Below are 26,981 nucleotides of genomic sequence, written 5' to 3'. Positions count from 1 at the left end.
AGGCAATAGGCCAGAGTACTGCTAAAATTCGTAATAACATTTATTTTGCTATACCCCATCTCCTTCCTAGCAGGCTGCTTTCATGCTCTTAGAGGCTTGGGTGGCTTGGTTCTGCAAGGGGACAGCAGCCTCCTTGCTTTCATAAATACAGAAGAAATATCACCTGGGTCCAGCGAGAAAACCAATTCACATTCCCTCAACCTGTTGGAAGCCCTGGTTTAAGAATTACTTCACTCTACTGGGAAAGCGCAATTTTCATTTGCCATTTAAGAATGTTGGTGCATTGAAGGATAGGAGTTAAATAACATATATAAAAAAGATGATTACTTAAAAAAATTGATCTCTACAGAAATGTTCCATTGACGTTCAGTATACCAAAGCACAATAAGAAATGGCATTTTCTGGAGCCAGCACGGAGGTTGCCATGGTAAGAACGATTTTTTTTTTTCAGTTACCTAGAGAAAGAATAAAGTATCAGAAACATGTGCGGTTTGTTAGGTTCTAAACACTAGCATAGGGATGTTTTTTTCTTTCTAAAAAGGAGAATTTAATGGAGAATAAAACCTGTCCTAGACCATGACTTCCTAAAAGGGTTCCGGTTCTTCAAGGAGAATTGTAAACGTATTTGATTGGGGTAGGGGGAGGGGGGAGGAGGCCCTTCACTGTATAAAATGTCATTGAGGGACCTCTGGGGTGTTTTTTTTAGTATGGCCTGAGGAGCTGGAGATAACACCAGCTCTCTTTCAGGGTTGTTGCTCAGGTGTGCAGTAATTGGAGATCTCCTTTCCTCTGGCCCCTGTGTCTTTTATGTGCTGTTTCGTGCTGAGCAAAGCCAGGCTCACAGTGTAAAGCCTCTCAGCTCTTTGAGTTACTGCAGAGAATGCACGTGCATAGAACTATTTTAGACTTTCTGCAGAAGTTAGAGGGGAAATGAAGAAGATCCGTTTGAATTGCACAACCTTCCTTCTCCCTATCTCAATTCAAAAAAGAACAAACTTTAAGTATTTCTATTCTCTAATATTCCTTCTTTGGCTGTTTTAGCCACCAAAGTCTTCTCTTTGGTGGCCTCTTTCCACTCAGGACCCAGGCTCATGGGCTAATATTTCTCCTAAAATCCTTTTCACCATTGTTTTTCCTCCCCTCTATTTTGTTGAAGAATTTCGGTTCTACACCCAAAGTTGCACAATCCAAATCATCATGGTTGGACGGGTTCAACAAAGTCCTCTGTTACATAAGGGCTAGAAACACTCTGTGTTAAGGACCTTGCCCACTGCCCAGGACAAATTAGGTCGTCCTCCTCCTCCAAAAACAGCATCCTTGAAATTCAGCCTCTTTTTACTTCAGCAGTTTTCCTCCCAAAAATTGTTCCCTGCAGTTCCAAGAATCAAAGACTCCTAAAAGCTGAAAGCTGAAAAAAGTTTGGGGAACAAATTTCACCCTCTCACTTTACAACAGAAGATCATTATGGACCAGAGAGGGAGGAAGGACTTACCTGCCCAGGGTCACCTGGAAATTACAGTGATGAAATTGGGATGATAGCCCAGGTCTCTCAGTCCTTCACATCCCCCAACACTCTTTCTGCAGCATCTGTGACATTCAGAATATCTTTGACTATAATGTACAGTCAGAAATACATTTTACATTAGATGCTCCAATATCCATATGTGTATAAATATATGATATATGATACTTATAATTACTACATGTGAGGCATGCTAATATTTTCTGTTCTTTTGTATTCAATTTCACATTTTAAAATATTGGTCATAACTCTCTAAGTTGATTTCAGGCCCCAGGAATAGGTTGTAACAAAGGGTTTGAAAAACGTTGTACTACAACCCACTATCAAGTTCATTTGAAGTCAGGGAAGGTTTCATAGAAAAGCTAATTCTTGTGTTGGAACTCAATATAGAAGCAGAAAAATTGAGATAAATAGATGAGATAGAACAAGGATGAGGAAATGTGGTGGTTACTAGCATGTATGTAAATATCTTCTCAGATAAACTATTTGAAGAAATAAAGAGAATAATTTAGGAACCAACACGTGGTAAATTCTGGTATTAAGTATACTGGTGAGAATTAATAAAAGATGGAAGGAATACTTCAGTTCAAAAGTAAAACTATTTTATACTATAGAGAAAATCTTAGTTGTACAAGCTAAGTACATAGAATTGAGATGCTACAACCACAAGATTTCTTAGTTCATAGTGATACACAAACTTGTCATAGATTTAGAACACGGACCGCTCCTTTCCTGTCCTCACTGGCCTTACCTGCTAATTCAGCCTCCATATTCCTCATTTTCTCCCCATTCTAGATAAAGCTGAATTTTCTCTCAGCTGCCTTTATCTCTAGGGGTCAGGTTTCTTTAATGACAAGGACTCAGGTGCATCTTTCTTGGTTCAGACCTCTCTCTCTTTAGCTATGTGTCTTCCAACCCATGACTACCAGACACTTCCCATAGAAATTCCCAGCCAGGCCCTTAGCTCTGCACCCTGAGCCTCCAACTCCTCCTCCTGTATGGAGCCTCGAATCTGGAACTTCTTTCTTTCCACAATCTCTAAATACACTCCTCTATTGTTCTTGACATTTCCCCATGGGCTACTTACACACCCTACTCCTCACTCTCATTTAATCCATGCATTTAACCCTTCTTTCCTTTTGTGCTTCCAGAATTCATGAAAGGAATAAGTTCTTTCACAGCTCACTACCCCATTCTTGATCCCAGGCATTGACTCCATTTTGGTCCTTTTTGGGGACAATGGCACAGAGATCCCTGCAGAAGCAAACCTCAGAGTTCTCAGGAGGAGAGAATCCTAGAACCAGACCAGAAGTTGAGAAAGAGCAGAGGCAACCACAGAGCACAATCCCTGAGACTATATAGCAGCCAGGTTGGAAAAATTCTGAGCATTTCTTTCCTTCCCTCGTATGCCTTCCTTCTTAGTCTCACCCCACCACTTTGGCTGAAATCAATTGTGAGACCTTCTACCATATTGCCCCTGTACTAACTCACTTTTTTCACTCAAGTTTGTTTTGTTTTTTATGTTTATTTATTTATTTTTGAGACAGAGAGAGACAGAGAGAGAGAACGAGTGAGGGAAGGGCAGAGAGAGAGGAAGAGAGAATCCCAAGCAGGCTCTGTGCTGTCAGCACAGAGCCTGATGCAGGGCTCAAACCCACAAATGGAGAGATCATGACCTGAGCCAAAACCAAGAGTCAGACACTTAACCAACTGAGCCACCCAGGGGCCCCTCAAATTTTAATTATAGGTATTTAGGTTTATATCTCAATGCCTATATATGTCTCTGTGGCTGTCAGTGCCTAGCCCCATGCTATATAGACAGCAGGCATGTAATCAATGACTGTCAAAGTGCAGTTATGATCCCACACGCATCCTAGGTTGCTGCTTCAGTCCACTCTGCCTCTGCTGTACCCCAACCCATATTTCCCAAGACAATGCTCTTTCCAAAATGAAAGGAACCAAAGTTCCCAAGTAAGATTGACAAGTGGTCTGTATCTGGATATTTTCCATGACACATAATAAACTCAAGGAATATCCTACCAAACCCAGAAATGTGATCACTCCAGTCCTTGGGAAACATTACAACCTTGTAAGTTTTATTGTATAGATCTTGTTAGTGCTATATGGAGTAGGTGGGTTTTGTTTCTTCCTTTAAGGAGTGTTATTTTGTTCTGGTGGGTAGTTAACATTCCTGCAGATCAGCCTGATCTTTTCAAGATTGTTTTGAAGTTTTGTTATGGAAGATCTTGAGTTGCATTTATTCTAGAGGTAGATGAGCCCTATTCCTAAGGCATCACCTTTCAAGGGTCTCCAGTGAATGCCCAGAAGGTACAGGAAGGTTTCTCTTTTCTGGGAGGTTAGAATGGAAACGTCTTCCAGCCCTCTGGAAACTCCAATAGCTATTCAGTACATGGTTTCCAGGTGGCTTTTCTTTCTTCAGGAGTTCTTTGTCTAGCCCCATGAAGTTGCGTTCAAGGAACAAGCAGATTACTAGGCAGATACTTCAGGAATCACTGTGTAGATTGCTCTGTGCAGCTCCCTTCTTCTAGTACTCAGCTCAGTGAGATGGTCATGCGGTGCTTGAGTAGCTCCTCTTAGTGCCACAGTCTGAAAAATGCCTCCAGGCAGAAGGTGGGAGATCACCAGGCTCACACTGTTTGTTTTTTCCCTCTGGGATCACTACAACCGCCCGTTGTACAACATCTGAAAACAGTCATTGAATACATACATCCAGTTGTTAATGGGGGGAAGACTGGTCCAGTACCAGATACCTCACAGTCATTGGAATAGGAAGTTATGTTAGTTAAATTAACCCTACACTCAACCTTAATGGAGAACACACTCTTGGGATTTATAGTAACTTTGAAAAAGCCTACGACAAGTGTTTCTACTCTCTTTTTTGTTCAACAAGAGAGGCCTGGTTAATTAGCCTAATTGATTTATTCTTTGTTGAAACAAGTGGTGGTCAAGATATTCAGGCTGTCTGGGGATTTTGTACCAGCATTTCTGTGTCAGCCTGAAGGGCATCTAAGTTTCTAGCAAACCTGAGCCTAGCAGTTCATACTCTTTATAATGGTCCTGTAGGTTTAGGATTGCAATATATTCCCGTGTGCAGATTTCCCCAAAGATCGTTGTTCATTGACTCTAACTGGGAAGGTAGCTGAATTCTGCCAGAATTTATTACTTTTCCCTGAAATAAGCCTTCCTGAAAGATATGGGTTGGGCATATGATAGAACAGAGTTTTGAGTTCATCAGTCTGACAAGGACAGGTGATAATGATCATCGCTGACAAGTGTGTGTTTGTGTAGCAGAATGCTGTGCGGTTCTGGACTTCATTGTTATCTGAAAGGTAGGTTGTGGGAGGAGGAGAGTTCTAGCTCTTAATTCCTTCTAATCAAAAAGAATCTGATTCCTATAAAAAATCAAATATGTTCAAGTCAGTTCACAATACCCACCAGAGCAGTGAACAGTTGGAAGTTTTCACCTTTTACTTAGATCCCCTGGGCTCTGTGAATTATGGATGCATCAACATGGCAACGGCACTGTTTTCTTTTTTATAATTTTGTTCTAGATGAACTGAGAGGACAGGTAGGGTTTATAGAGATTCATGACTAATTTCCAGGCAAGTATACTGGACAAGTTTTGATTAGGTTTGTTTCTTGTAGCCGTTCTCCCTTGCTTGAGGTAATACAATCAGAGAATCAAATGCATCATTATCTGTATACTCAGAGGAAGTGATGCTTTTTTAAACTTTATTTAGAGTTTGCCTCAACTCTCATCCTTCACTTACATATCTTGTACACTACAATCCACAGTGCCTATTTTTTAAAAATAAAATTCTGTTTTAAACAATCTTTAGGAATGCCTGACTCATGATTTTTTTAGTAGATAACGATAGTCACTGCAGAAGTTTGAGGTGCGTGAAGGTCATCTACTTCACATGACCTTGCTACCAGGTTATAATGCAAGCGAGTCTCAGATTTTAGCCAATCCGCATATCCTATATACCTTTAATTTCCCCAGTGAGAACTCATTCCAACCATTTGTCAGGCTAATCAGCCATTATTTTCACCAATTAAAAAAAAAAAAAGCTTCTAATATTCACCATGCCAGTTAACAAACAAGGGTATTTTTTGAGGCACACATAACAGAAGCATCTTAAATAACGAGTTCTGTAGTTCAGAATGCTGGCTGACCGTCGGAAATGTGCATTTTTCTTTTAGAGCCACAGACTGAGTCAATGCTGAAGCTATTTTAAAGTAAATTGCAGATATCTTAACATATTTTCAGACCTGATCACAAGTATCTACATTGTTAAAGTCTGTGTTAAGTAAAACTCAATGGGTTTGGGGTTCCTTAAAAGCATTCATACACTGTGTGCACTGTCGCTTTTCCAAGAGGTGATAGGGAAGCTGGTGATGGTTCCAGCGTTCTGCACTTCCTAACCTCAGCTGGTCGTGGAAGCCTTTTTGGTAGTGTAGCCCATGGGACTAGTGTTCCTTAGAAACCATATTGGCAAATGCCAGTCTGGCTGAGTTATACAGGCAGATGTCAAGGAAAAAACCTGAAGGCTAGAAGACGGGTACATTACTATAATAGATATGCAATAATAAGATCCTAACTAAGCGTGGGAAAGCAAGACATCTTGAAAAATCCAATTAGATATTTAAAAGCATGGAATAACTTGGAACATTAGCATAACTTTAGCTAACCTTGACTGTAGAGACAGGCAAAGATATGCATAATCCAAAGGGATGTCATCTAAATATCTGCAAGTGTGATCTATCCAGGCAGGAATCGCATAAAAAGAATTCAGTATCCAATCCAGGAGTTCGCAGAGTAGGTGAATTCAGTCAAGTGGTGAGGCAATCTGTGTGTGCATGTGTGTGTGTGGGTGTAGGATAGGATCTGGAACAGATTCAGATCTGTCCCCTTTACATCAAAAGTCTTCAATAGAATTGTCCATTCTTACTGTGTCTCTTTATTCTCCTCCCATCCATTATTTCACTGAAACCAGTCTGGTCAAGGTTGCTAACTGTCTCTAAGTGCTACCTCAAGTGGGTGATTTTTAGTCTTCTTCAGTTCAATATAACAAACATTTTCAAAACTTCATCTATTTCATCTAAATTTTCACTTTTATTGACATAAAATAAGTGTCATCTTGTTTCCTCTTAAATATCTACAGCAATTCCAAATGTAGCTGTTGATCTCTGCCTACGTCATTCTGAAAGCATCTTTTTTAGGAGCTTTTCCGCCCCTCCATGTTCGCATGGTACTTTTCCTTTGATACTTTGCAGCATTTTCAGTGCTATTACTTACACAGCCTTGGTGAACCATTAATGATTGAAGGTACTTTACAAAATACCAACTAAATTGCAGAAAAAGAAGTTACAGCAGAGTAAACTACACGTTTCAGAAATCACAGAGTTCAGACCAGCCTGCTATAGTACTCACTGGCTCATAGTCTTTGTGTTTAGAGCTAAAGCTTATTGGCCAACAGCATTAAAAAAAAAACCATCTGTAACCCTTGCTTTCATTTCCTGGAAATGTGCCATAGCACTCGAAACAAAGAAACATGTAAATGTGAATGTGTACATAAATCGCATACATCACCATGGAGACACACACATCATGTTTTTAAATTTATTTCTGAGATAAACAGCATTATAACAAGTCAGAGCTGCCCCAGCCGGTATACAATGGGGTATGCTTCTAAATATAAAAGGCAGGGGCAAGTGTATGCCTAAGACAATAAACCTGAGTCCTCATATGTATTCCCATGATAGTATCCAGACTGGGTAGGACCTCATCACCTGATGTGAGTAGATTTGCCCTTGGAAATTTAATCCCATGCAATTCAGCTAACAACCCATATTTGTTAGGGATAAGGTGCTGGCATTTGTAGTTATGCATTGTAGACATTGATAACTATTATTCCTTCAAGACCAAAGGCAACAATATCTGCTAAGTTGTAGGATGCTAACATACCTGATTCTCTACTCATTGAATTGCTCCTCCTAGGTTTTGCCTTGGAGTTAATGTGAGCGCTAGGAGGGGGCTGGGGAAAATGACAACTCTCTTCTGTGCTGGGCCCCAGGCAGGTGCTGTGGTGAGGACCGACTTGTCGACTTGTCGTTAGGCATGGTGGCGGGGGGCGGGGGCGCACTATAGCTCGGGATCACAGTGTTCCTAGGGGTCTATGAAAATGTTTTCATTTCTATTAAAATCAGAAGAAAGGGGCACCTGGGTGGCTCAGTAGGTTAAGTGTCCGACTTTGGCTCAGGTCATGATCTCTGTTAGCTGTGCTAACAGCTCAGAGCCTGGAGCCTGCTTCAGATTCTATGTCTCCCTCTCTCTCTGCCTCTCCCCAGTTCACACTCTGTCTCTCTCTCTCTCTCTCTCTCTCTCTCTCTCAAAAATAAATAAACATTTAAAAATTTTTAAATCAGAAGAAAAAATCTAAATGTTTAGGCTGAATAAAATGTTTTGATATATAATATCGATGTATTTATCTTTATACCAATACAAACATAAAATTGTAACTTAACATTTTTTATGGAGAAAGGGGCCATCAAAGCAAACGTGCTAAGAGCCCATGAGAGTCCCAGTGTCGTCCTGGTTGTGGCCAGAGTGGAAGTCTCTTCTGACTGGAAGATTTTGAAGTAGAAGACAGAGTGCTGCAGAGAAATGGCCTCTGTGTGTTTTCCCACAACAAAGGCAGAGGCAGTGCCTTAAAAACATCCCCATTTATTGATTCTTCCTGCCCCAAATCACAGGGCTGATCCGTAATAGAATACATCCATTGTATAAACAGCAGGGCAGCTGTTTCCTGCTCAGGGAGGTAGCAGGGTTCCCTGAGGGGTCAGAGTGGAGTGGCTAGTGCTTGTTGCGTGCAGATGCAAAAAGAATGCCCAAGACAGGTTTGGTATTAATAACGTCACCAAAGTTTAGCAAAAAGAAGCAAACCTATGACAATAATATTTGAAGTTGGTAGGGGAGAGGGGTGTCTGAGAACTGTTGTGTCCGGGAGCAGCAAGTCCCCAAGGGGATAGGTTAGTACAGATTGGAAGAGGATGATGCAGAACTGTGTCTTCAAATATGCTATTTTACCCTGTCGTCCTCACTGGAATGAAGTAGGTATCAAAATTATCCGGAAAGCTTTTACAAAGCGAGGGACTCCACTGAAGAGTCTAATATCTACCCCCACCCCTCCCTGACACACACAAGGGAAGTTTCCACACCCTCCCTTTAAAAATCACTGCCATAATAAGCTGCAATTACCGATGAGAAGATACTGTGCTTCTCACTATGCTGGATCAAAACACACACACACACACACACACACACACACACACACACAAAACAAAAAACTAATAACTACTGATGTAAAAGACAGAAGAGTACTAAGATACTGAAAGCTACCACTTCCCTCTTATCTTCTATGTCCAGTTATTCTAGTACTTTGCATATTTTAACTCACTTTAGTCTTCACAATAATCCAACAAGGGGGGGCATTATTACTACAGGCATTGTATAGAGAAACAGGCACAGAGAGGTTAGGTAACTTGACTACAGTCACACAGACAATAAGTGTCAGTGCTGGTGTTCAAGCCCAGGCACTCAAGCTCTGGTGTTGGTACTATTACTGGTCGTTGAGTAGAGGAATTGGTAGTTAAAATGACACTAACATATGTCACAATACCTGTCCACATGAACTATTTACTAAATCAATACATTTTACCAATAACATCACTTGTGTTTTCCCAATTCCTTGTTTTATAAAACCCTAGGAGAGAACTCCCTCCATTGTCACTGAAACAGGACTTCTGAAATTCTGGGTGGATCCAAGCAGTTCATCTGGAGGCCCTAGCAAAGAACTATCACATTTCAAACTTCCCAAATGAAGTAACTTGCCAAATTATGAAGTAACTAAATTCATACTTCAAGATGTTACATGTTTTGAAACAAATCTGGACTTATTCATATTTGTAATCATTTACCCTAATATTTCAACATGTGTTTCCTCTCTCCAGTGGATTACAGAATCCAGATAGATTTCTCAACTCGATCTTGAACCTAAGAACTCCTTCCAATTCACCACACATGTGTCAAAGTGCAAAGGTATTAGAAGCCCATTGCTTTGCTTTTCTCATCTTATGCTTCGACTACCCTACCATGAACTAGAGTAGGTCTGTAAGGGCACCAAGCTCTTCTTTTTTCAGCCTTTAATGCCCTGCCCCATGTGCTTGGAGCCTTGGAGCTCAGTCTTGGCCCACTAGCGCCATGCCCTTCCCCAACCTAAGGAGAATTTTACTGTTCAGGAAAGAAGGCTGTCCTTTTGAAAGCTTTTCTTCTATTGAAGACATTCAGCCATCTAGAAAACTTTTTTTCTGAAGGCACATCTCCCCTCTCCAAATTAACTATCTAAACCCAAAGCCAACCTTGATTTAAGGGTGGATAATAAATTGTTTTACATCCATGACGATCTGCCCAGTTGAAAATGGAAACGCATCCATGACAAGAATTGTGGAAAACTGTGAAGGGAAGCAAAGTGCTTTGTCTACAGAAGTAAAATGGCATGGAAATATTCTGCCCTTTCTTTTTATTGTGTGTGTAGCATTTAGTGTATTTTTATGATTGCAAAAAGTAATACATAATTACCATGGCTATTTGGAAAACAAAGGTACAAAAGATAAATATAAAATAATCTATAGTTTTACAGCCAGAGATAACATATGTTAATCATGTTAATTCATGGGCATATGTCTATCTAGTCACTAAAGGAAGGACATGTCCTGTTGACTCTTTTGTTATATGACTGGTTTTTTCCTCTTCAATCAATATATTCTGATATTTTTCACATCATTAAGTATACTTCTACTTAGTGATTCTTTGTTGATGTATCTGGTCTAGAAATTGGATCTAACATAATATATTTGATATATATTTAGGTTGAACTACATAAAATTGCCATTTTTGCAGGTCAAATAGTTGAATATCATCAATTTTATATGTTTCCACCTAATATTTTCCCATCGCTGGATTCTTAGGTTATTTCCAATTTTTTATCTTACAAATAATGATGTGATGAACACTTTGCACATAAATCTTTTTGCAAGACTATGATTCTTTTCTTAGGATATATTGTTAGTAGTGAAATCACTGAGTCAAGAAGGATGGACCTTTGATATGGCCTTTGATACATGTTGCCAACTTTTCTTCCAGATAATGCTGAGTTATAATCTCTTTGGCAGCTTTAGTGCTTAACCCCCCCCCAAAAAAAAAACCTCAATTATTCTGTTTAGCTAATCTTCATACTAAAGCAGGAAATCATGTCACTGTTGGTTACCTTCCCAGCATTTAAATTTTATCACACAATATTTTTGCATGCCCAGAAACTTTATAAATCCATGGTTAATGCAGATGAGTGATAAAGCTTCCTTGAACCCAGCACCCAGCTTTTTAGTTCATGAGAGCTTAGTTAAAAAACTAGAAGAAATGCCTTCCCTTCCACTCAAGTCAATTCCCCTAGACTGCATTACCTGGTATGATGCTAAAAATGGCCAATGCTTCATTTGTGGGCATCAAGTTAAATTGCACTAGAAGATGCAGAAGCCACTATTTTGTTTTGTTTCTTAGTTGTTTTATATGGAGAATAGTGATACAGTCAGTGAAGGAAAGCTGAGGGAAGATATGGTGTAGTTACACGTGTGCACATGTTTATGTGTATGAGTGCATATTAGGGAATCCTGGGGTTCATTCTTCTACAGGTAGCAATTGATTGGGGTGTAAAGGAAAGATGTTAACAGGTTCTAAAATTTTTCATTTTTAAGTTTTATTTTATTTATTTTGAGAGAGAGAGAGCAAATGGGGGAGGGGCAGAGGGGAAGGGAGAGAGAGAGAGAATCCCAAGCAGGCTCCGCACTGTCTGCACAGAGCCCGATGCGGAACTCAAAGTCACAAACTGTGAGATCACCACCTGAGCCGAAATCAAGAGTCAGATGCTCAATTGACTGAGCCACGCAGGTGCCCCTAAAAAAATTTTTTTAAGTGTGTATCAGCCATAATGAGTCAAAAGCTGAGGTGACAAAACCTGTATCTGAATGTTCTTGCTTTAAAATCTCATCACATTTTAGATATTATTTTAAGACTTTAAGAACATGGTTGCACTTGACTTGAAAAATGTTATCTAAAATATTCTTACTATGTGGACTTCCAGACATTTTAGAATCAACATCTTTGTAGGGAAAGGAAACAAAACTCAATTTCTTTTCCACATGTTGTCTAGTTAGTAGTATTTCAAGTGCTACTTCTGAGTTTTCTGAAGTCCTTTTCTATACAAATCAGGTAATTTAGCCCCAAGCATCTTATTTTGCCAGTGGAACTTATCTAGTAATTGCTAGTTTTATAGTTCTCAAATTGCTTTGGGGAAAATTGCTTTCGGGAGACAGGAAAAGACTTTTGTGATCTTTAGACTCAGATTAAACTACCTAAGTTTGAAAGAGGACATTGCAATAGACAATGTACAACCTGATAGAAAATATATCCACATAATTTGCTTATATGTAAAACAGACAATATGCACATGGGGTTATCAAGGAAGATAAGAAAATTACAGTCATTGTAGTCTTTCTCCTTTCATAGAAAACCTCAACTCATATTAGACATTTTCCTGATAAAGAATATGTTTTAAAAATCATCTGCACCTCCCCACTCACAAGCTGTACATTTATAAATCTGGAATGACAGGTGAGTGATAACTCTGGTTATCAAAGCAGGAGCAGGATTTATAACTTAAAGTTTGTTATAATAACACCAAAATTCTAATTATCCAGTTAGTAATAATTTTGAAAAGCTACAGTAGTGAGATTGGTAATCACACCAGTGCTGCTGACAGTGTAAATTAGTGCAAACTTTCTGAAGATGAAGTGACACTATGCTTTAATAAACTTAACATTTTTGTATCTCTTAACCTTGTAGTTCTGCTAAAGTAAAAGGGCAATTTGATATGTGGGGAAAGATGCATGAACAAATGAAACATTCGTACTATTAATTTGATTGTAGTGTTTGGAAACAATCCAAATGTTAGAGGAACGCATAAAAAGTTATGTCATATGCTGGAAAATTATGTAGTAAAAAATGACATCTTCAAATGGTTTCATAAATGGAAAATGAAAATATTAAGTGGGTAAAGCAGAACATATTATATATTTATTATATATACATAAATTGTATACGTGTAAATCTTTTCACATTACTAATTCCTTGTCACGATTTGGTTAATATAGGCTTAAATGAGTAGGAAAAAAATCTTGAAGGAAATATACCAAAGAAACAAAAACAAAAGATATGGCAAGAATGATTACTGATAATTACTGCTTTCTGATGTACATTTTTCTCCTATTCTAATTCCTCTGAAATGAATACATATTAAAGTGAAATAATATTTTGAATAAGAATATTCATAAAATGAAAATTTTTAAAGTAAAAAAAAGAATGGAAGGGAGAAGAGAAGGAAGGGAAGGAAGGAGGGAGGGAGGACAAAATACTGATTTCAGAGTGGTTTGGAAATACTGATTTCAGAGTCAGTGTTTTAAGGAAAATGTTATTCTGAAAAAGAAAACAAGAAAATCTTGGTTGGACTGATGAATGTGGTAGTACAGATATGACTATTTCTCCATTTCAAACTGTTCCATGATATGGGACAGAAAGACACATGAGCTGAAAGATAATAAGAGCTAATAGTTCCCATTAGGTGGACTTTGGTCCCTGGAGTTTAAAAACAAAGATAATGTGGGTAAATGTGGTGGTATTTATTTGGTGTATGTTTGGTAACTCCAATAACTAGGTATCAGCTACCCTGAACATAATTCAAGTCTCTCCTCTTCAGTGAGGCCCTTCCCCGCCTGGTCAGGTTCCGTGAATATCTGTCACAGACTCATCTTCTCATTCTATCTAGTATTTTTCTTTCTAGGGGCCATGGTTCATATCTTTCTGTGTCTGTTACCTAGCACTACCTACCTTGTCAGACGCTTTATTGCTGCCAACAAAGGAGCATATGTTAGTCCAAGTTCTTGGTGAGAAGACAAAAAACTGATTCGGAATACTTTAGTAAGAAAGGGAAATCATTGGAAGAGTCTTGGGTTGCAGACAGAATGCAGAAAAGGCCAGACATGCAGATCCCAGCAAAAACAAGGCAGGAAAGCATAGCCAAGAACTTTTCACAGAAACTGCCTCATAGAACGTTGTCTCTACTGTTGTTGCTGTGGACACATGGCTGCAGTTGCAGGGACTAAGAGCTGTCTGATCCCACTTGACAGTCAAGAACTTGGAGAGACATCCGCCTGGCCACTCTTGCTGCCGGGGGCAGGGGAAGTGTAATGTCCATCTTCCCTGGCCTCTGTACTGGGAGTCGAAGCTTGACCCCCTCGCTATTGTTGAGAGTCTCCTCAAAGAAGAAGCGTGTTTGGAGAGTGGGCAGCCAAAATGTCAACTATCCATTATGAACGGCCATGATGATGAAACCCTTAATATCACTTTCAGACACACTTGGGGAATTCATACCTCCTATTCCTGCAACTTTAGTTTTTGTGAGTCTGAGTGTCCTGGTTCCCAACAGGAGATCAATTACACCATGCACATAGTAAGAGTATCACTGAATTTAAAGCTACAGCTGCCCCCTTGTCATTTGAGTCTACTTGAGCCAATAGAACAGCAGGCACAAAAATAATTAGCACACTTGCAGGAGTCACTGATGATTACATGAAGGTAGATTTTACGCTACATAATGGGCTAGGGGGGAATATATTTGGCTCTCCGTGTTCCACTGGGGCATATATTAACACTTCCATACCCAGTTTTAGTTGCACACGGGCAAGTACAACCACTCGCCAGTGGCTCAGACCACCCCAGGGAGGAAGGTCTGGGTCACTTAACCAGGCAAACCACACAGACTAGCCACGCAGGCTAGCATAAGTACTAACAGAAAGGGATGGTAATCTAAATAAGTAGAGGAGGAAGATGGTGGAATGTCCATTGTTGTCCCAGGACAAACTGCAGTAGTGGGGCTATAGTGCCCCGCATCAAATCTGCCTTTGTAAGATTCCCTTAGAAATTGTGAAGAATCAGGGGCGCCTGCGTGGCTCAGTTGATTTAGCTCAGGCCATGATCTCACGGTCATGAATTCAGCTCAGGTCATGATCTCATGGTTCATTCTGTGGGTTGTAGCCGTGCCTTGGGCTCTGTGCTGACAGCTCAGAGCCTGGAGCCTGCTTCAGATTCAGTGTCTCCCTCTCTCTCTGCCCCCTCCCACCCCCCACTCTCTCTCTCTTTCTCTCTCTCAAAAATAAACATTAAAAAAAATTTGTGAAGAATCTATACGTAGATGGAGTGAACTTGATATAAGAAGTGAGTGGATCTGACCAGTACATGGAGAGGATATGGTGAGTGCTGTTGATGTGTCACCCAGATCCAGTTTACTGAGCTGGGGCATCAATCACCACCCAGCTGCTGTGCTCCTTCTCCAGAGAACCGTCTCCAGCCAACAGGAGCTGCCTCGAGAAGTTTTGCCTTCCCACCCCACCACATGTAGGAGCAGCATGAAGCCAATGGCTGACTGACACAGGACCACAAAAAGCCAGTCCCCTTGTCTCAATATGAGATAAACAATGTGGTGCAATTTATGCTCCAGAGCTTCCTATGGGATCAGCGTGAAGGTGGGCCCCCACTGAGGCCTCCTCCTTGCTAGCCAGCTTCCCTCACCCTATCCTGGGTTCATGGTTCCCTCTCTCCTGAAAGTATCCCTTCAACAAATCTCCCGCATACGCATGCCCATCTCAGGCTCTGCTTCTAGGGTGATCTTGAATAGTCACCATTAAACATTTTTTAAAAAGACTTTTTAAAAAATTTATTTATTTTGGGGGGGGGGGCAGAGCAGAGAGAGAGGGAGAAAGAGAATCCTCAGCAGGCTCCACACTGCCAATGTGGAGCCTGATGTGGGGCTCGAACCCATGAAACATGAGATCATGATCTGAGCCGGAACCAAGAGTCAGACACTTAACTGACTGAGCTACCCAGGTGCCCCTAAAAAGACTTTCTTATTAATTACAAAGAATTTGATGTCTTAGGTGGTATTTTAGTTGTACTTCTGTAACAAAGATCCTTTCGCCAATTAAAACTGTTATATTTGGGTCACTTTTTTCCAGTTTTTAAGTTTTTCCAGAGTGTGCTTTGTGGGAAACAAGGTTCCCAAGATAGTCCACACACACACTCACTCACACACACACACAAAACACAGTAAAGGATTTTGTGTCAAGTGGTTTGAGAAACCCTGCAATGTATGTGTCAGTCTGGGAGACTCGTGCACGTGATCCATGAAAGACTGTGAGGTAGCAGCACCCAGTGCTTAAATGCCCCAACAGATCTGTTTTCAAATCCTAGCTCTGCCACTAATCAGGCTTGGGATCATCATTTAGCTTTTCTGATCCCAAGTTTCTTATACATAAAATTGATGAGCATATACCTTATAATTATAATGCAAGAATGAAACAGTAGAATGCACAAAAAGCACTCAACACAGTGCTAGGCACATAGTAATCAGCAATAAATCATGACAAGTAAATAAATAAAAATAAGTGCCTTGAGTTGCGGGGGAGAAGACTGTTAAATTTTCTTGACCACAGAACCCTTTCTTTTTTAAAAAACATACGGGTCAGAGAAAAAAACAAAAGATGCATTTCAGAAAATGCTGATTTGGTGAAATTGAATCATGCTCACTCATTACAAAGTAGATAGCATTATGTAAGAATTGAACCAGGTAAACAGTTAAGCAAGATAACTTGGGCAAATACCCCCAGTGACAATTCAGAGATCTCTGCATGAAAAACAAAGCAAAACAGGGGTGCTTGGGTGGCTCAGTCAGTTAAGCGTCCGACTTCAGTTCAGGTCATGATCTCATGGTTTGTGAGTTTGAGCCCTGCGTCGGGCTCTGTGCTGACAGCTCAGAGCCTGCTTCGGATTCTGTGTCTCCTTCTCTCTCTGCCCCTCCCCCGCTTGTGCTCTGTCTCTCTCTGTCTCTCAAAAATAAATAAATGTAAAAAACAAAAATTTTAAGACAAAACAAAAACCCAAAAGTAAAGAGTCGTTATTTTACTTCTAAGAAAATTAGCCCCTGCCTTGCTTGTATTTTCCAAATCAATGCTAACTTTCCACTTTGGCTACATGATTGCCCAAGTATTCTTGATATTTGCTTACCTAGTTATATGTTATGTGTCAACTTGAAAAATTGGAATCCCCCTGCATCTCGAGTCTGGGTGACCCTACTTTATTTACAGCTCCCACCCCCAACCCGGCCCAGCGCCCCTGGGAGGGATCAGAGAGAGCACAATGGGACAGGAAGAGTAAGAGGCTCTGTAATAGCAGAGCAGTAGCTGGAGCCAAAGTAAGAGGCAAGGTGCTTGTGCTTTACTTGATAGGGCAGGAGGCTTCAGCTAGAACATTTTTATGGAATTAAGTCAATAAAGCAGTTCCTTTATTCCCAGAAAAATAATGAGAAAATTTCAGAAAAGGAGATTCTGTAGGTATTATGTTAGTTTGCTACGGCTGCCATATAACAAAACTCCACAGACTGGGAGTTTTTATTTTGTCATGGTCTGGAGGTTGGAAGTCCAAGATCAAGGTGTGGGCAGGTGTGGTTTCTGCTGAGGCCTCTCTCCTTGGCTGGCAGATGACTACCCTCTCACTGTGTCTTTGCATGGCCTTTTCTCCAGATGTGCCCATCCCTGATGTCTCTTCCTTTTCTTATAAGGACACCAGTCCTATTGGATTAGGGTCCCAGACTTAAGACCTACTATACTTACTTACCTCCTTAAAGGTCCCATCTTTGAAAAAAGTCACATTCTAAGATTGGCTTTCAACATATGATTTTGGGAGGAACATAATTCAGTCCATAACATATTCGGTAAAAATATAGATCAGACATATTTTTTGGCTGCCATAAATTCTATCTCTTGAAGAAATATTTATTAGCCTTGACCTCAGTGAAAGAGTTCATCTATGAATATTTACTGCTATAGTGTACTGCAAGGTATGACTTTCCTCTCTGCACTCCTAGGGAAATGCTATTTGCATACAGAGTAATCATTTTAAAATCATTTCATCACTTAGAAGAGAGTGGATCTCCTCTCTCACAGAGCCTTCCCCAAAAGGCCATCTGTGTCAGAGTCATATACTTCTATGGGGAGAAAGAGCCAATTTGGGGTTGGAAATCAGTATTCTAGTCATGGTTTTACCTCTGTGTAGTTGGAAAGTTCCCTTTCCTCCTTAGGGCAAGGCAAATTCACCCTGCAGCGGTTCTCTTGGGAAACAGGTTTCCGTTTTGGCTTTTTTTTTTAATTTAGGTTCAAAATGTGTCAAAGATCATCTGTGCTTTGCTGTTTTCAGGCAATTCTTTTGTTAGCATATCCAGCATTTGGATGGCATACAAAGTAGCTAACACATTACCATGGCATGAGTCCAGGCTTACAAACTAAACAAGATAAACTAGTTGATAGAAACAGAACTTTACAATACAGACTCTGATTTCAACAGAGGGGCAAAAACCCAGAAAGGTTATTTTTTGTTTTTTTGTTTTTTGTTGTTTTTTTTTTTCTTTTATTGCCACAGATATGGTTCCCCACCCCCCTCTTCCTAACAAAATGTTTATAAAGAGAAAGAGTGTCTCTTCTAAGTTTTTTTCTTGGATGAGTTATTTGCAGATTATGTGTGTTTTGACGGCCTTCATATGGGTGGAGAATAGAAAGAGCTGTCATATGGAAATTCATCAAATGTTAGAGCTAATAAAAAGGCATTACCATAATACAGTATAAGACCTTAATTTTTCATATGGAGAAAAAAAACCCAGAAAAACTCGAGGTCCTGAAAATTAACTAACCAAGTCCAGATGTGTCAGAGATAGCATTGGGTCATTGCCATGTCTCCCAGCTAAAACATGAATTCTTCTACACCAGAGACAGTGATTTATGCTTCTTTACATTTCCTTTAAATCCCAGCAACTGCTGGGCACATGTAACACTCTAAAAACTCTTGTGTATCAACAATGCCATTATCCTAAAATGATGGTAGAGTCTAAGAGCATTAAAGTTCTCAAAAACAGAGGCACCTGGGTGGCTCAGTCAGTTAAGTTTCGGACTTCAGCTCAGGTCATGAGCTCACAGCTTGTGAGTTTGAGCCCCATGTCAGGCTCTGTGCTAACAGCCCAGAGCCTGGAGCCTGCTTCGGATTCTGTGTCTCCCTCTCTCTCTCTGTCCCTCCCCTGCTCGCATTCTCTCTCTCTCTCTCTCTGTCTCTCTGTCTCTCTCTCTCAAAAATAAATAAATGAACATTAAAAAAATAAACATTTAAAGTTCTCAAAAACAAACAAAAGGGCAGTGTTAATTTCATAACAGAACCATGTAAAATTATTTCAAAAGATTAATATAGTTTGGTAAAATAATCCCTAAATCTGATGGTATCATCAAGGGAAAACCACCATGTGATTACCTAATATGTTGTCATATAGAATCAAATAAATCTTTCAGAGTTAGAGAGAACCACAGAAATTATCTAGCACTAGCTCCTAATTTTACAGCTAAGAAAACTAAAGAAAAAACAAGAATAACTAAGACTCTCTCTTGAAGAAGAAGCTGAGATAGCTTTTTATAAAAGACAGTGTAGTATCGGCAAAGCAACAGGCAAATAGATCAAAGGACAAAATCGGGAACTCACAGAAAAGACCTATGCACTTATCGAAACTGGATATGTGACCGAGTTAGTACTAGAGATGGACAGGAAAAGAGTGCATTTATCAATAAAAGGTTCTGGGACAGTTGGTTACCCATATGGAAGAAAAATAACATGGCACATCCTACCTCATTCCATAACAAAAAAAATTTTTTAATCCCAAGTAGATTGAAAGCATAAATGTTAAGACATAAATACGTGGAATTTTATACCATGTTTATGACTTGGAGTAGGAAAGGATTTCTTAAACAAGACATAGAAAGCACAAAACATACAGAAATAGATTAACAAATGTGACTACATTAAAGTTAAAAACACCTGCTTATCAAGACACACTATTAAAAGAATGCAAAGAAAATCCACAAAAATACCAAAAGATACTGGCAACACATGTAAATAACAAAGGACATGTATCCAGGATATGTGTAGATTTTCCATGAATTGATAAGAATAAGACATTCCAATAGAAAAAGAATGTTAAAGACATTTGAACAGTTACTGCATAGAAGGTGGAACCCTAAATGAACGATAACCTAGCAAGAGATATTCAATCTCACTATAAGAAAACACAAATTAAAGCCACAATGACTTCCAATAACGCACCCACCAGACTGGCCCAAAACTTCTACAATACTAAGTGTTGATGAGTGTGCGGTGCAATAAGAATTCTTTTACTGTAGGTGGGATTACAGATTGGTGCTAGCGCTTGGAAACTTTCCCTAGTGAGGCGACATGAACATAAGCCACAACCCAGATAAATGGACACGTGTGTCAGGGAAATGTGTAAAAGTACTCATGGCAGCACTACCTATCCAAAACACGAGAAAGCACCCAAAGTCTTTTTAGCAGATAAATTGTGGAACATGTATGCAATTAAATACCCAAAAGCAATGAAAATTTTAACAAATCACGGTTCACACATCAACATGAATGAAATGTAAAAATAATAAGACTGAGTGAAATAAACAAGTCACAAAATAATATTTCCTGTACAATCCCTTGTACATAGAATTCAGGTGTGGTAAAATTATTTTTGTTAAAGCAAAAAACTGGGGCTTCTGGGTGGCTGAGTCGATTTAGTGTCTGACTTTGGCTCAGGTGACGATCTCATGACTTGTGAGTTCGAACCCCACATCAGGCTGACATCTCATATCCTGGAGCCTGCTTCAGATTCTGTGTCTCCCTCTTTGTGCCTCCCCTGCTTGTGCTCTGTCTCTCTGTCTCTGTCTCTGTCTCTCTCTCAAAGATAAATAAACATTAAAAGAATTTTTTTTTGAAAGCAAAAAAAGGAATACAAAAATCAAGATAGCTATTTTCTCTGGGAATAAAGAGAGCACAAGGTAGTGTCCAAGTTACTGGACAAGGTAAGAGATTTTATTCTAGATCAAAGTCTTATATTTATGACTTGGGTTATAGTTTATGGCTTTTATGGCTTTATGATTATTGTTTATATTACACATATGCATGTTTTATATTACCTTATCTATGTATGATATATTTTGCACCACAGAAATAATTTTTTTAAAAAAGGCAATAAAACCAATATGGAAGAAAGGGTACTAGGCTTGGAGTCAGGAGGTACTACCATAAATTCAAATGTTAAAAAAAAAAACCAGGTTTCTGTAAACGTTTAGTCACTCAACTGTTCAGTAGTGGAAAGAGTATTTGGAGCAAGGAGAAGCAGAGTAGTGGATAGTCTTTTTAAGTTCTTTGGATAATATCATGGACTACTTTTGAAGTCTGGGGATACTTAAAAAAATTTTTTTTTAATGTTTATTTTTGAGAGACAGAGAGAGACAGGGCATGAGCAGGGGAGGGGCAGAGGGAGAGGGAGACACAGAATCCGAAGCAGGCTCCAGGCTTGAACTCATGAACGGTGAGATCATGACCTGAGCCAAAGTCAGACACTTAACCAACTGAGCCACCCAGGTGCCCCAAAGCCTGGGGATACTTAAGCATCATTCCATTGCCTAGACATCAAGTACTTTCTGAATGCCAGACTCTTTGTGGCATTTCTTTGTGTTATCACAACAAATCTACAAAGACTGTGCTATTGTATCTGTTCTATAGACAAGAAATCTGAGGCTCAGAAAAGTCAAATGCCTTGCCCAAATCAATCCAGTCAAGAAGGAGATAGTACACCAGAACTCCTTAAACTCTATTGTGCACATGAATCTCCTGAGATATTAAAATGCAGATTCTGACTTCAGGAGTTCTGGGAACCAAGAATCTGCATTTATAACTGGTCCACAGACCCACTCTGAATATCATGGTTTCTGGAGCCATGCTGCCTGGAACCATGATGCTACCATTTAATAGTTTTATGGCACAGGACAGTTACATTCCTTTTTCTCATCTGTAAAATGGGGGTAATAATAAGGCTTAGTTCATCAGGTTGTTGTGATGTTTATAATACTCATGCAGGGTTTTGAATAGTGCCTGGCACTTAGAAAGCATTTGAAAATAGTAGTCATTTTTAGTAAGTAACATAGAGCTACATTTCTAATGAAAATTTCACTATTACTAAAGGAGCTAATAAATTATACCAGAGAGCCCTTGGCACAAACATTAGGAAAAATTGCCAAGAGAATCCTAGCAAGAAACTCTGCCATTTTGACTTTTTATACTCTATTCATACGTCTTGCCCAATCTTGTTACTTCATGTAACTTTATAGAAAAATACTTAATACCCAGCAGACTTGCTTATGTGGAGAATAATTTCCCACATCTTTCTGCAAACTAGCTGCACTATGTATGAGGAAACAATTTTCTGGGAAAACAGCTAAGACTGGGAATCCATCCAGTTGTTTAAAACTGCTGATCAAATCCAGACTGACAAACAATTAAAAAAAATTTTTTTTCATGTATTTTTGAGAGACAGAGTGTGAGCAGGAGAGGGGCAGAGAGAGAAGGAGACACAGAATCTGAAGCAGGCTCCAGGCCCTGAGCTGTCAGCACAGAGCCTGATGTGGGGCTCGAACCCACGAACCGTGAGATTATGAACTGAGCCGAAGTCGGATACTTAACTGACTGAGCCACCCAGGTGCCCCAAACACTTTTTAATAGAAACTATTTTGAAGTTAAAATGTTACATTAAATGGAATCATTGACTAATGGTATTTTGGGGGTATTTCTCACTGTTTGCAAGTGAGAAACAGCATTAGTACCAAAGTCCTCTCTTCCCCAACATCCTGACAACACTGCTGTCCCTCCCTAATCATTCAGGTTCCAGCTGTGATGTGGTCTTTGTTCATTCCTTTCCTTTATCAGCCTGTAAGATTATAGTCAGCAAGTTTATAAAGGATCTTAACACCACCAATAACCGTGGTCTTTGGTCAGTGGAGAAGCAAGCCAATTAGCTTGGTTGTAAATGCACTTTCCAAAGAAAATAAATGTGTGTTCCCATTTGAGAATGCAAGAAACCTACTGGGAAATAATAACTTGGATGCCATAAACCACTCCTGCCCACCCCAACAAAGGGACGACAATCCGATTCAGCCAAGGGACAAGCAAAACAACTTAGCTGAGTCTCCACAGGTACATCTGTCAGAATGATTAACCTTAGTCACAATCAGACATAGTGACCTCCATTAGTTAGATAATGGAGGTGAAAACAGATCGTGTTCCTTTATTTCCTGGCCAATTACACAGCCCTATTTTCCTCTGTGTTCAATAGAAGTGACCTAAAAGCTTTTGAGGCACCAGTCTAGGTACAACAACCCTTCAAAAATTATTTTGTTCTCTCCTTTCTTTGAAGGGGAAAATATCCCAAAGGGTGCTGTTTTGTAGACCAGCAGAGACTGTTTAACTGCACTCTGGAATAGAGAAGAAAAGCAAATCTGCCTGGTGGCATTTGCAGTTGGATTTCCTCTTTCAGACAACAATTAATTTAGCCCATTGTCTGAAAAAGAGGCTGAGCTCACTGTGAGCTGGGCTCTGTTTACACTGGATTCTATCATTTCGTTTCCATAGCTTTGTGAGTTTGAAAGTCAAACCAAACTCATAATTAGGTTACTTGTTTAGATAAAATATTTATTATTATTATTATTATTATTATTATTACTATTTGGGGTTAAAATTCTCTCTGGGAATGTCCCACAAAGACACGAGGGAAGTGATACAGGAATCCCAGAGTGCTCTTTCCTGAAGACAGAGGAAAGGTTGCAAAACCTACGGAAACACAGGAGTATCTGCGAATTTGAAAAATTGTACAAACATTGACTATGCACCAGTTTAATGCTGAGTTACTGAGACAAATGCAAAGGGTCTCTGCCCTCAGCATCTCATCCCCCGTTCGGCAGGCATTCAAGATTTGGTTCTGCCCTTCTCAGGACAGCACAGGAGAGGGGCAGCTACTAACTTACTGAGAGGCCAGGCTAGCCCCCTGACCTCCTTTCCCACACTGGTATGCATATCACCAGCTTAAAAGGAACTTCTTGGTCACAGATCCACACCCAGAGTTGCCTAGAATACTCCCCAGTCGTTGTATCCAGGAACTGGTATAGGCTGAGCCACCACACAGGATGAGTTGTGGAAACTTCTCCAGCACACTGAAACATTTCAGGCCTGCCCTCCAGTACTGGCACCTGGCAACCACAAGCCACCACCTTTTCCTCTCTTCCTCTGAGCACATGCTCCTGCTCACTCCCTTCCTGTAACAAGGCCACTGTGTGACACTTCTGCCCTGCCGGACCGCCTTCTCTCTCTCTTTCTCTCCACCTCTTCCTTCCCACTTACTGCTTCTTCATGAAGTGCTGAAGTGCCAGGAACTCATAGCACCGAAAATCAAAGATTAATAGAAAAGCGTTTCCCTGTGAGGTTGCACTGGAGTTGTTTTCTCCCTCCTCCCGCCAAGCGGACTTCCTGGTCTTTGTTTATCATCGGCTCAGGGCTAAACTCACTGAACCTAGCAGTCTCTGGGCTGCAGGGCTAATGGAGGAAGGCCTGGCGGGAAGCGAGGCAGCTGCTCTCACCTCACTTCCATCCTCTGCCTACTCCCAATGCCATGTAGCTGTTAGAATCCCAACGTGACAGAAGAGAAATTCTGATCAGAGAAGTTAATTGGCCTGCCCGGGAGCACACAGCTCATATGGTCTCCTTCTGAGATGCATGACCAACCCCCCACACAGTCTTGCAGAGCCTCTTGATCTTTTCCTGCTCCCAGAGTCGAGGGCTCCTCTGCATTACCACAGAAAACCATCTCTCTCTCTTTTTTTAAGTTTTTATTTATTTTGAGAGAGAGAGAGAGAGATTGAGCGTGAGTGGGGAGGGGCAGAGAGAGAGGGAGAGAGAGAATCCCAAGCAGGGATCTCTCTGCACTGTCATCGCAGAGCCCAGTGTGGGGCTCACACCCACGAACTGGGGGATCGTGAAACCAAGAGTCAGACACTTAATGGACTGAGCCACCCAGGTGGCCCGGAAGACTGTCTTTTAGAGGTGGAGCAAGGGCTGCAGGCCATGGGGAAGGGGCATGGCCTTCTGACAGGAGTGGCAGCATGAGGCCCAACACTGGGGCCTGCTGTGGTGAAGAAGGTCAAGCACAGAGCCACTTCCTCAGAAGGCCTGATGGTTTCGCTTTCCCACTGCTTCTGCTCATTTCTTTTAAACTATATATCACTGCTTAACAAATTTCATGTTTCTTTAAAGTCAGTGGGAAAGTGCCACTTCTGGAAGGCTGTGCTCAGAAAGTCATTTTGCTTCCTGCTCCCTAGCCCCCTTCTTTCCTGAGTTCATCTTACCTTTGCTCTGTGCATGGGAGCTGGAAGTCTGCACCTGCCAGCACAGCTCATCAGGGCTCCCTGCAGAAGTGACACGGCTGTTTGTAGTAGCCCCAGGAGCCGGTAAGGGCATTGCCTTAGCTCACCACTCCCATCCCCATCACACCCACCCCACCCCCCCCATCACAAAAACACAAATCTTATTGGAAACGCAGTGTCTGGTACGCATCTGCAGCTGCCAGGTGAGTGCTCTCTCACATCTCCCACTGTGCTGTTCTCATCCAGGACCACACAAGCCACTTCACAGAAAGTCTGCAGCCACCCCTATGCCACAGCTTTATCACCTTTGAGAAGGCCTGTCATCCTGAGACGCCAGTCTATGGTATCTTCAGGTATTTTCAGTTACTGTTTCCACTTAAAAAGTAATACCCTCCTTCATCCACCCACCTGTTTACCCAAAATTTATTGGTGGGACAATGATACTTCTCAGCGTACCAGAATGGTACTGGTTTATGCCTTTTATCCTGGCATAGTTATTAATGGCATCCTCTTTTACTACCAAAAGCAACCCAGTTTGGGGGATAAGTTATTTGGTCACCTTATTGGGGCGCCTGGGTGGCGCAGTCGGTTAAGCGTCCGACTTCAGCCAGGTCACGATCTCGCGGTCTGGGAGTTCGAGCCCCGCGTCAGGCTCTGGGCTGATGGCTCAGAGCCTGGAGCCTGTTTCCGATTCTGTGTCTCCCTCTCTCTCTGCCCCTCCCCCGTTCATGCTCTGTCTCTCTCTGTCCCAAAAATAAATAAACGTTAAAAAAAAAAAAAAGTTTTAATATTTGGTCACCTTATGTATTGAATACATGCTATAGGCCGGCCCTGTGACAGGTCCTAATGATGCAAGGATACATTAAACAAAGCCACTTCCTTTCAGGAGCTCACAAACTCAAGAACCTTATCTCTACATTGTACAAGGATCTCTGAGCAGGTATTATCTTTGATGGCTCACCCCAACCTGTCTTTCCCTTCTGGTCACCCTCACTCAGACCCAGTTAATTGGTGTTGCTGTGGCGTTCTCTCACCCTGTTGGCTGTCAAGCCTGTTACCCTCAGTGTCCTGCAAGAACCCATGTGTCCTGCAAGAACCCATGTGGCTATATATTACATTTCAGCATCTCATGGGGACATTTGTGTGTGGCTTTTCCAGGTCCCATAGACTTGTGTGCCCTTACATTACCTACATGGATGTCCTGAGACACTCCATTAATATCCCCTATGAACACTTTCATGTCCCTCTTCAGTGGGAACGGACCATTGCTTTCCTTTGGTCTCATGTGGCTGCTACTTGTACCCATCCATTTTCCCATGTGGATATTCCTGTCCATCCTTCTAGTGTTGCACGTTGGGCTTTTGTACCACTCCAATAATGCAGGCTCCACCAGTAGACCCCCCGCTTGAAGGTTGCAGGCCCTGAAGGGTTACCGAGTAGCAAGGAGTCCTTGGCTGCAAATGTGAACAGAGCAAATTTCATGAATGGTTAAAAAAAACCCTCCTCTTATTTAAAAAAAACCCTCCTCTTTCCTCTACCTCAGAGCCACTTGGTAAGTTTGTATGAACAGCAGATTTCTAGGTTTCATTCTAGGATTGGGCCCCGGGGTTTTTATTTTAGACAAGTTCCATGGTGCTATGGTCTAAATGTTTTTGTCTCTCCCAAATTCATATGTGGAAGCCCGGTACTCAACGTGATGGTATTAGGAGGTGGGGCATCTGGGAGACGATAAGGTCATGAAGGTGGAGTCCTCGTGAATGGGATTAGCGTCCTTCCAAAAGAGGCTCAAGCGAGCTCTCCCCAAGTAGGGGGGGCCACTGCAGAGGGCCGTTGGGTTGGGGCCACCCCTGCAGGCCCAAGCAGGTAGAGCTGCCAGAACTTCAATAGGAACTTCACCCAGCCCAGGCCCGAGTCTCCACAGGGG

At 41.0% G+C, this 26,981-nt stretch overlaps 1 long non-coding RNA gene across 1 annotated transcript; it reads right to left on the bottom strand.

Annotated features, from left to right (window-relative positions):
- Window positions 1-19: 19 nt before the first annotated feature.
- Window positions 20-24,136, bottom strand: LOC121033999 (uncharacterized). Its single transcript, XR_005792243.1, has 3 exons — window positions 24,039-24,136; window positions 1,493-1,587; window positions 20-455 (listed from the first exon to the last, which is right to left on the bottom strand). It is a non-coding gene; the product is annotated as an uncharacterized LOC121033999 (long non-coding RNA).
- Between the last annotated feature and the right edge of the window lie 2,845 nt (window positions 24,137-26,981).

The sequence above is a fragment of the Herpailurus yagouaroundi genome, unplaced genomic scaffold (assembly GCF_014898765.1).
Source record: "Herpailurus yagouaroundi ecotype Mexico unplaced genomic scaffold, PumYag 159, whole genome shotgun sequence".
Taxonomy (NCBI): Eukaryota; Metazoa; Chordata; class Mammalia; order Carnivora; family Felidae; genus Herpailurus; species Herpailurus yagouaroundi.
The sequence above is the reverse complement of the archived record's forward strand: the minus strand, read 5'-3'. Positions and strand labels throughout refer to the sequence as shown.